Source organism: Kryptolebias marmoratus, linkage group LG23 (genome assembly GCF_001649575.2).
Source record: "Kryptolebias marmoratus isolate JLee-2015 linkage group LG23, ASM164957v2, whole genome shotgun sequence".
Lineage (NCBI taxonomy): Eukaryota > Metazoa > Chordata > Actinopteri > Cyprinodontiformes > Rivulidae > Kryptolebias > Kryptolebias marmoratus.
This window is the reverse complement of record NC_051452.1, coordinates 7816008-7824170: the sequence shown is the minus strand read 5'-3', so window position 1 is coordinate 7824170 and position 8163 is coordinate 7816008. Positions and strand designations below refer to the sequence as shown.

The 8163-nt window shown below is 42.2% G+C and overlaps 1 long non-coding RNA gene across 1 annotated transcript; it reads right to left on the bottom strand.

Annotated features, from left to right (window-relative positions):
• Positions 1-3570: 3570 nt before the first annotated feature.
• On the bottom strand, positions 3571-4076 carry LOC119616756. Its single transcript, XR_005232774.1, has 2 exons — positions 3866-4076; positions 3571-3775 (listed from the first exon to the last, which is right to left on the bottom strand). It is a non-coding gene; the product is annotated as an uncharacterized LOC119616756 (long non-coding RNA).
• Positions 4077-8163: the final 4087 nt, after the last annotated feature.

Here is an 8163-nt window from a genome sequence, read left to right as displayed (position 1 = left end):
GGGGGGGGGGGGCATTAGAGCGGCGGCGGAGAGTGGGAAGGCGGGCTTTAGGCGGATTCAGCGGCCCTGATTGGCTGCTGCGCCGCGTCGCTCAACCCAAAAATGGGCTCAATAGGTGAGCTATTTATGGATGGGTATATTAGATTTGGAAGAAGGACTCAGAGGCCAGTCTGAGTGGAGAAGTCATGGTGTAAACATCATGTGCTCCCAAACAAGACCTGGAAAACAAAACAACAAGCTGCTGTGTTGTTCCACATTATGCAATGCATTGTGGGAAATTCGGAAGGAAGGTTTCCCAGAAGCAAACCAAGGAGGTTTTAATCTCTAAAAAGATGCTTTTAGAGTGAAGAAACAGCTTATTTTAATTAAAAGCCTGCTGACTTTTATGCCAGACTTGTAAACTAAAATGATCCTATGCAGAGAAATGATGGAGTTAGAGACGTTTTGGTCAAACTTTGGAAATAACATGATGTGCAATCTCACTCCTGCTCACAGTATGTGTTGTTAATGACTCCCAGCTACTACCATGACAGATTTTAGCTCAATACCTATCAAACCTGCTGCGTTGTAGCCATTTCTGTGCTCGCTAAGGTTGATTAGCTGTATCGACCGTCTTAAATTAGATAGTCTTCAAAAGTCAATCAGTTGTAGATGTTTATTCAGTTATTAGTTTCTGAGAGTTTCATTAAAATATATACAGTAGTTTGTGAGGTATTTTGCTAACAGACAAATAAACAGATAACATTATTGTTATCATAATCGTTTGTATTTATTCAGCACCTTCATACGCTGGTTAAAAGTTCTTTCTTTCTTTTACCTTGCAGCTCATAGGTTGTGAATAAGGGGTGAGAATGATGCCAAATTCTTTCTTGAGCCAACATGTTAGATGGCGTGAGTAATGCCGCTAAGTCTCTCCCAACGTGTAAGCCACCAAACCCGTGCCCTTCCACATCTCGGCTCAATGGTATTCTGTTTCACGCACGCTCAAACACACATATGAGGAGCATCAGAGAGGTCTATAATCTCATTTCAGAGCTCGGGGAGGCTGGCTGGGGGCCTCAATGATTTCCACGTGGCATTTTGGGAGGGAGAGACAGACGATGAAGCTCCCTTTGACATTTATCCGTTTGACACAACTCACTCTGTCTCGCTGACTGCCATTCTTCTCCTTCATCCGTTTTTCCTCCTCTCAGATTGCCTTCGTCTCCGTTCTCATCTAACCCAGAATCAGGCTCTGGGTTTTTCTGATTTTTTTTTGCTCTGATGTCACATCAGGAGGAAACGCATAACCACATCAACAGCGGCTCTCGTGCACTTTATGTCTTGTCCTGCTTAGTGGATCTCCACACGGTTGACTGAGGTGTAAAATATTTAGTAGATTAAATTCTGTTGTTTTAATGCATTGTTCATGTGCTTCCTTCGTGACAGAAAGGGAAACAGAAGATGACAAAAAAAAAACGTTTCAATTCCTCACTTCCTCACTGCTTTGGTTTGACATTAATAACCATTTTCCTCACTGTCTGACATTAAATCAGACTAAACCTGTCCTGTTTTAGGTCTGTTAGGTTTCCCAAAATCATGTATATTGGCTAAATGCTTGAATAAACTTCAAAGTCACAAGTTTCCATCTATTTTCTTAGTATTTGGTATCAATGCCTTTAAACTGTCTGACTTGGGTCGAACATTTTGGGTTCCTCCTGACAGAACTGGTGGAACTGAGTCAGGTTTGTAGGTCGCCTTTTCAGCTCTGCCCACAAGTTTTCTCTGAGACTGAGATCAAGGCGTTGTGATGGCAGCTCCAAAACACTGACTTTGTTGTAACTAGCCGTACTTCACCCCCATACTTCACTGTCAGGATGGTTCGAGCTTCTCCCTTTCTTTTCCAAATGTAACAATCATCATTATAGCCAAACTGTTCAGTTTGAGTTTCATCAGACCACAGGACACGTCTGCAATATGAAGATCTTTGTCCCATCTGCAAACTGCAATCTGACTTTTTTATGCTGCTTTTGATACGGACATTTTATACCAGAACATGTCAGGAACACAGAAGCCGTCTCCTTACTGAGTGGTACGATGGCAGGACATTCCGATGGTGTTTCTTTTGGGGTTTGAACACATGAACTCTCAGACATTTGTAAATTTGTACCAAAGAATGAACCAGTCAGTGATGATTTGAGGAGCCATGTCATCTGCTGGTGTTGGTCCACTGGATTTTATCAAGTCCGACATCAGTACAGACATCTACCAGGACATTTTAGAGCCCTTCACGCTTCCCTCTGCTGACCAGCTTTATGGCGATGGTTCAGCCACAGGCGTTTGTCTGGGCTCCTTAAGCATCTCCTAGTTTTCCCATGAAAGTTTCTTGAATTATATTGCTCCCTGTGTGTCTGCAATTGGGTCCTCCAGCCAATTACTTTAACACGTTGTTTGTGATTTCTAGGTATCACATTTCAAACCGTAACCAATTCACAAAAGAACACAAGTTTACTGTTCAAAAATATGTGTATCTAAGTCTAATTATGTCCTCAGCTGATATGTACCAAACAAGCAAAATGCTGTTTTCTGACTCAAATCATTGTTTTTTATCGTAACCATAACAACCAACTCCCCATATCTAATAGTAGATCTTCTTATTAAACAGATTTGGCCATTTGTTCCAATAAAAAATGAAGAACTCTCACTCTAAGTGACATCCGAATCAGGATTTTTAAAACTCACCACATGCATCTTCCTGTAGAAAAGTCTGTCAGCTCATGGCTTTATATTTCTGGAGATTATTTTTCTCCTGCAATGTTGTTGGTACACAGTTAAATGTCAAACACTGACTGGATCTCATAAACAAGAATTTATCATTTTAGTGACTTCAGGGAGCAAGAGAACGCTGGTGTTCAGGTGTGAAAATGGCAAGTTTCCGTGTTGTGTCACCTAAAATTAAATGTCACTTTTAAAGGTATTATGGATTTCTAATTTAAAAGTGAATATTAACTAAAATATTTACATGAGCCTGAAATACTCTCAGCACACAGAAGTCTCAAAGTTTGTATTTTATGAAACGTAAAAAAAAAATGCGAAAGTACATTATAAGACAAATCTACACCAAACTATTTTTGCTGACTTTACTGCATGTTTTTGATAATCTGTATCAAGAATATGTTTTCTCTTTTGGTCACAGTGTTTGTATTTCTGTCTTTGCACATGCAATTTATGTGTCTGTTAGCAAAATATCTCATGAAACACTGGACGGATTTCAATGAAACTCTCAGAAAGTACATATTAGATGTACCTCTACAATTGATTAGCTTTTGAAGTCAACCCAATTCAAGATGGTGATCACAGCTAACTGAGCTTAGCCAGCACAGAAATGGCTATAACTCAGTCAATTTTAGAGATATCAAATTAAAATTTGGTGTGGTAGAAGCTGAGAGTCATTTACTATACATACCCTAAGAACTAAATGATCAGACAAGAGGTTGGATAAGGTTGGACAAAAATGGTTTATCTGTCATTTCTCACCATAAGAGGATCTTAGTTTAACACTCTTGCACAAAAGATGGCAGGCAATATGCATACTTTTCATTTCTTTTTATTTTATTGAGCTGAATTTGGAGAAACAACATCAAATATTGTCCCACTTGTTTATTGCTACCGTTTGCAGAACTGTGTTGTTTTGCAATCACCAACTTCAGTGTCTTTAACGGGAATTAGCAGAACTCAAACTGTGTGCGCTCCACTTCCGATTCCTCCTCTTCTTCCTCCTTCTCGTCCCGAATCCCTGTGCATATCATAGATAAAAAAAAAATAAGTGCTCGCCATTATCCGTGGGCGCCCAGCGTTATATTGTGGATGCTGACATTGCTCTTACCTGGCAGTTGGTGCTTTTACTATATTAATAATGGAGCAGGCACCATCCATCATGGGGATATGAGGCTGCTAATCATGTCAGCTCCCTGCATATTCACTCCTTTCATCAAAAAGAGGAGGAGCGGCACTCCGAGAGGGAGGCAGAGGAGGAATCGGTGAGGAGATACAGGAGGGTGACGGCCGAGGAGCGGAGATTAACAGAGTGGGAAAGCGACGGTGGAAGAAGAGGGGGAAAGAGGGAGAAGGAAGGGGACGATATCAATGTGCTGAACACATGACAGATGCCCTTGGCCTTTTGCTGAATGGCTTCCCTGTTGGCAGGAGTTAACCAGTGTATTTAAACAGGACAAGACGAATGGGACCTCTTCTCCCCCTGCTCACTGAACCAGCCCATTTCTATTCCAACTCACAGCCTTTCCCCCGTGTGGGAATGCTAATGTGGTTAGCTGACATTGCTGGGGTTGAAACTTCATAACGCCATCTTATTGTAAAGTTCACTTTACTGTGACTTTCCAATTTGTCAACCCTTATTTTTTGAGCCTCATCTGTGCGTCTCGAATCGCGACAAAAACAAACATAAATTCAATTCAGCCCAATTTGTTTGTATAGCGTCTGTGCACAACAGAAGTCATCGCAGGGCACCGTACAAAGCAATAGTCCAAATTATAAATCTGATTCAGACCCAATTTTAAAACCAATTGCAGTCAGTTCATTTAGTGATTCGCATACAGTACATTATGAAATGCCAGTTAGTAAAAGTTTTTATGTAAGGAAGCCAGCAGATTGTGTCGAATCTTCACTTCGCCACAATCCCCCATCGTGAGCAGCATGTTGGCGACAGTGGAATAGAACTACTCCCTTTTAACAGGAAGAAACCTTCAGCAGAACCAGAACCACAGGATGGGCGTCCATCTGCCTCTACCGGCTGGGGTTTGAGAGGACAGGACAGAGAGAGACACACAGAAGGTGTGATGTCTCCTCCTAACTCTGATCACAACTCTGGCAGCAGCATTTTGGATCAACTTAAGACTTTCTGAAGAGTTTTTTGTTTGTTTGTTTTGTTTTGTTTTTAACATGATTGCATGTATTGCATTTGCTTTTATGACAAATGCTTTAGAAAAAGTAAAAGTACGATATTTATTTGTCCTATTTTCACTCGTTTCCACCATCCGGCGTGTTTAAGAGGGGACAAGTTAATTTGCATGGAAAACGTCGCCTGATGTTTGCAGCAACACACTTCCCAGCTGGCCTCCGTAACCATTAGTCTCCTGCAACCGGGGGACCTTGAGTGTCTGCGCTTTGCTTCATTTTCCCTCATTTGGTGTAATATGACATCCACATGCCCTGATGTGTTTGAACATTTACACAAATCTGCAGCTTTTTCCTCCAGCTCAAATTGCCTGACTATAATATTATGATAACCTTTGTCCTTTAAGGACACGAAACCATATGATTTTATTCCAGAGCGTCTGTGCTGATTTTTTTTTCCCCCTCAACAATCTCCACAGAAAAAAAAAAGGAAATTTGCTTCTGATTGATGGGCCTGATTAAATGAAGATAAGATTTAGAAAGCGTGGCCATATGTCTGGCGTATGCACTGTCTCTTTTGGCTCGAAGCCTGGATGCAGAACAACCTCAATATCCTGACATCTTCCTCATGCTGCTCCTGCTTTGGTGATGGGGGGGAGGGGGAGGATGGGTAGCTAGGGAAGAGGGGAGAAGGTGGAGATGGGTGATGAGGAAGAGCGGAGGATTTCAGAGTAACTCAGAAGAGGGATAATGAGCGCTCGGGGCTGTCTGGGGTGCAAACTCCTTCCTGCATCAGATAGCTGCGAGGGAAAGGGGGTTGGAGCAGAGGGGGCAGGCGAAAGCGCCCTCTGGGTGATGTTTGATGCGGCACTGCTGCTTCCTATGCCAGGAGAAAAGTGAGCCAGGGAGGAGGCCGTGAGGGGCAGCTGTTAAGTGCCAATTAGGCGACGATGATGGAAACCCCAATTTGCATTTGCCACTCCTGCAATCAGCCGGGGAGAAGAAGTCAAAAAGTAAAACAAGCCGGACGTAATCCCCGTCAGTTTCTCTGAAGCCCCTCTCAAAGCCCATATCTTCCCTCCCGCCTGTTAGGTAATGTCACATCTGCTGAAAACGGGGGTTATGATTCGCCGTTCCATTTAGTTTCTTGTGACGGTCGCTGAATGGTACGTTTTGTGAGAGCTCGTCACGTTACGCCAAAGGACAATGCCTGGTGTCAGGCGTCCAATTACAGAGCACATTTTTAGCTCCCGACACACAAAATGATAAAGTTTGAAAATGGAGCGTCGTCGGGTCCGTTTGAAAGCATTACATCCCAAAGCATGTGCAGAATAACCTTTTAATGCCTGCACTCATAGGTGGCAAGTAAAACTGAGTCTTTAGCAAGAAAAGGCATAAAAACGGAGAAAGGACCGGAGGAGTAAGGAACCTCTTCAGTGGGCGCTATGGCAACTGCAGTCATGATGAAGCAGTTGACCTTGTTTGCAGAAAAAAGGAAGATGTGTGCATTGTTTGAAAAGCAAAAAGCTACAGATACGCACACAAACTCCCTGCCGCAGCAGCACATAATCAAGCCCCATGATTTTCCTTCACAGGAAATTGTACAACGAGGTAAATTACTTTGATGGATTCATAAGCAGCAGCGCGTCACTCGTCGTCAGGGTCGCTGACAGTGAATGAGTCTTTTCATGTCCGAGCTTCCAGTCAATCTTGTTTCTATTCACATCTGAGGCCTAAAGTCATTTCCCTTGGCTGCTGCCTCAGATCCGCCCGCGCCTCACTCTGTTTTGTATATTCATGTGTGTACTTTCCTAGCTTAATCCTAGCTATTACTCGCATGGCTGGCCATGTCAAGAGGAGATTTGCTCACTCACAGTGAATGGGCTGATATTGACAGCACGCCCACCGCATCAGCGATCGGTGTTAGGGCTTAGCGCGCACTGGATTCGCGGGTTTGAGGCTGAATTCAATGAAGGGGGGTGGTGTGTTGGAAAACAATCCTCCTGGGGAATCTTTGCAAATGTTATTCAGAGACTGTCAGGTGTGATAATTTACCAGTGGGGGGTGGGATGATACGATGTCTATGTGTTGGTACTTATTAACTTAATGCGCTGTATTGAATTTACTCGTGCTTTTAGGCCAATTCATAATGTAGCAAAGACATATGCCAAAATTTGTAAAGCTTATTTATTTATTTATTTTACACTTTGGTTCAACACTGACATGTTATATTTCTTTGCCTGAGAAAGATTTTTTTTTTTTTTCAAAAAAGCCTTAAAGGATCGTCTAGTCATTTTTGAATAGATGTTCTGTTAAATAGTTATCAATAGTTAGCACCTTATCAGCCATAAAATCAGTCATAGAGAATGGAGAAAGAGGCAAAAGTCTTAGTCTAGGCGAGGCTAATGACTAGCCATACGATGCCCATTCTTTTCAGGCTTATAAAACAGCATTTAGTGGAAGCGCGTATTTTCCAAACTGATTTGTAAGTAGTCGCAGATTTAGGATAACTGAAATTCATTTCAGATCTGAAGGATTATTGCCTCACCACATATTGACCCTCCCAGTTCAATAAAACCTCTTCAAATGAACTTCTTTGCACACTAACCACTGATGGGGATTAGCCAAGATAAGATCACTTCAGTTCAGAGCAGACCAGATGGAATTTGGAATAAATTTTAAATATTTATTGAATCTTCAACAGACATAATCAAATGCCTCTCGAGGTTTTTATTATCGCCAGCCGCCGAAGGTGAAGGCAGAGCGTTACTGTTTTAGGCCATGTTTCTGTGTGTGTGTGTGCATGTGTTTGTCTATACCAGAAGATATCTCATGAATCACTGACTGGAGGTAATAAAACTTCCAGAAAGTAATACAACCTCTTTTGATTTTAACTCAATTCACAGCAAAGTGAACTTAGCCAACTGTAACAGTTAATTTCATATGGACTCAAGTGACATAGGTCACCCAGAAGTTGCCTGCGATGAACTCATCCCCAGTAAATGTATCATTTTTTTTAATGTGATTCAGTTCATTTGAGCCAACTTTAATTGAATTTCCATTTCCTCTGCAGTTCGGCTTCACTTCAGTAAAAATCGAGGGAAAACTCTGCTCCGTTTATCAAACACGGCAGCAGCGTCTGGAACAGCAGCTGGCCCAAACCCCAAATGATCTCTCACATATAGAGGTCAAAAGTTGACGAGGAGCCGGCTCCCCTTTCATCCTTCGAAACCGTCAGCGTCTCGCTGCATTTTCCACAGGTATGTCACA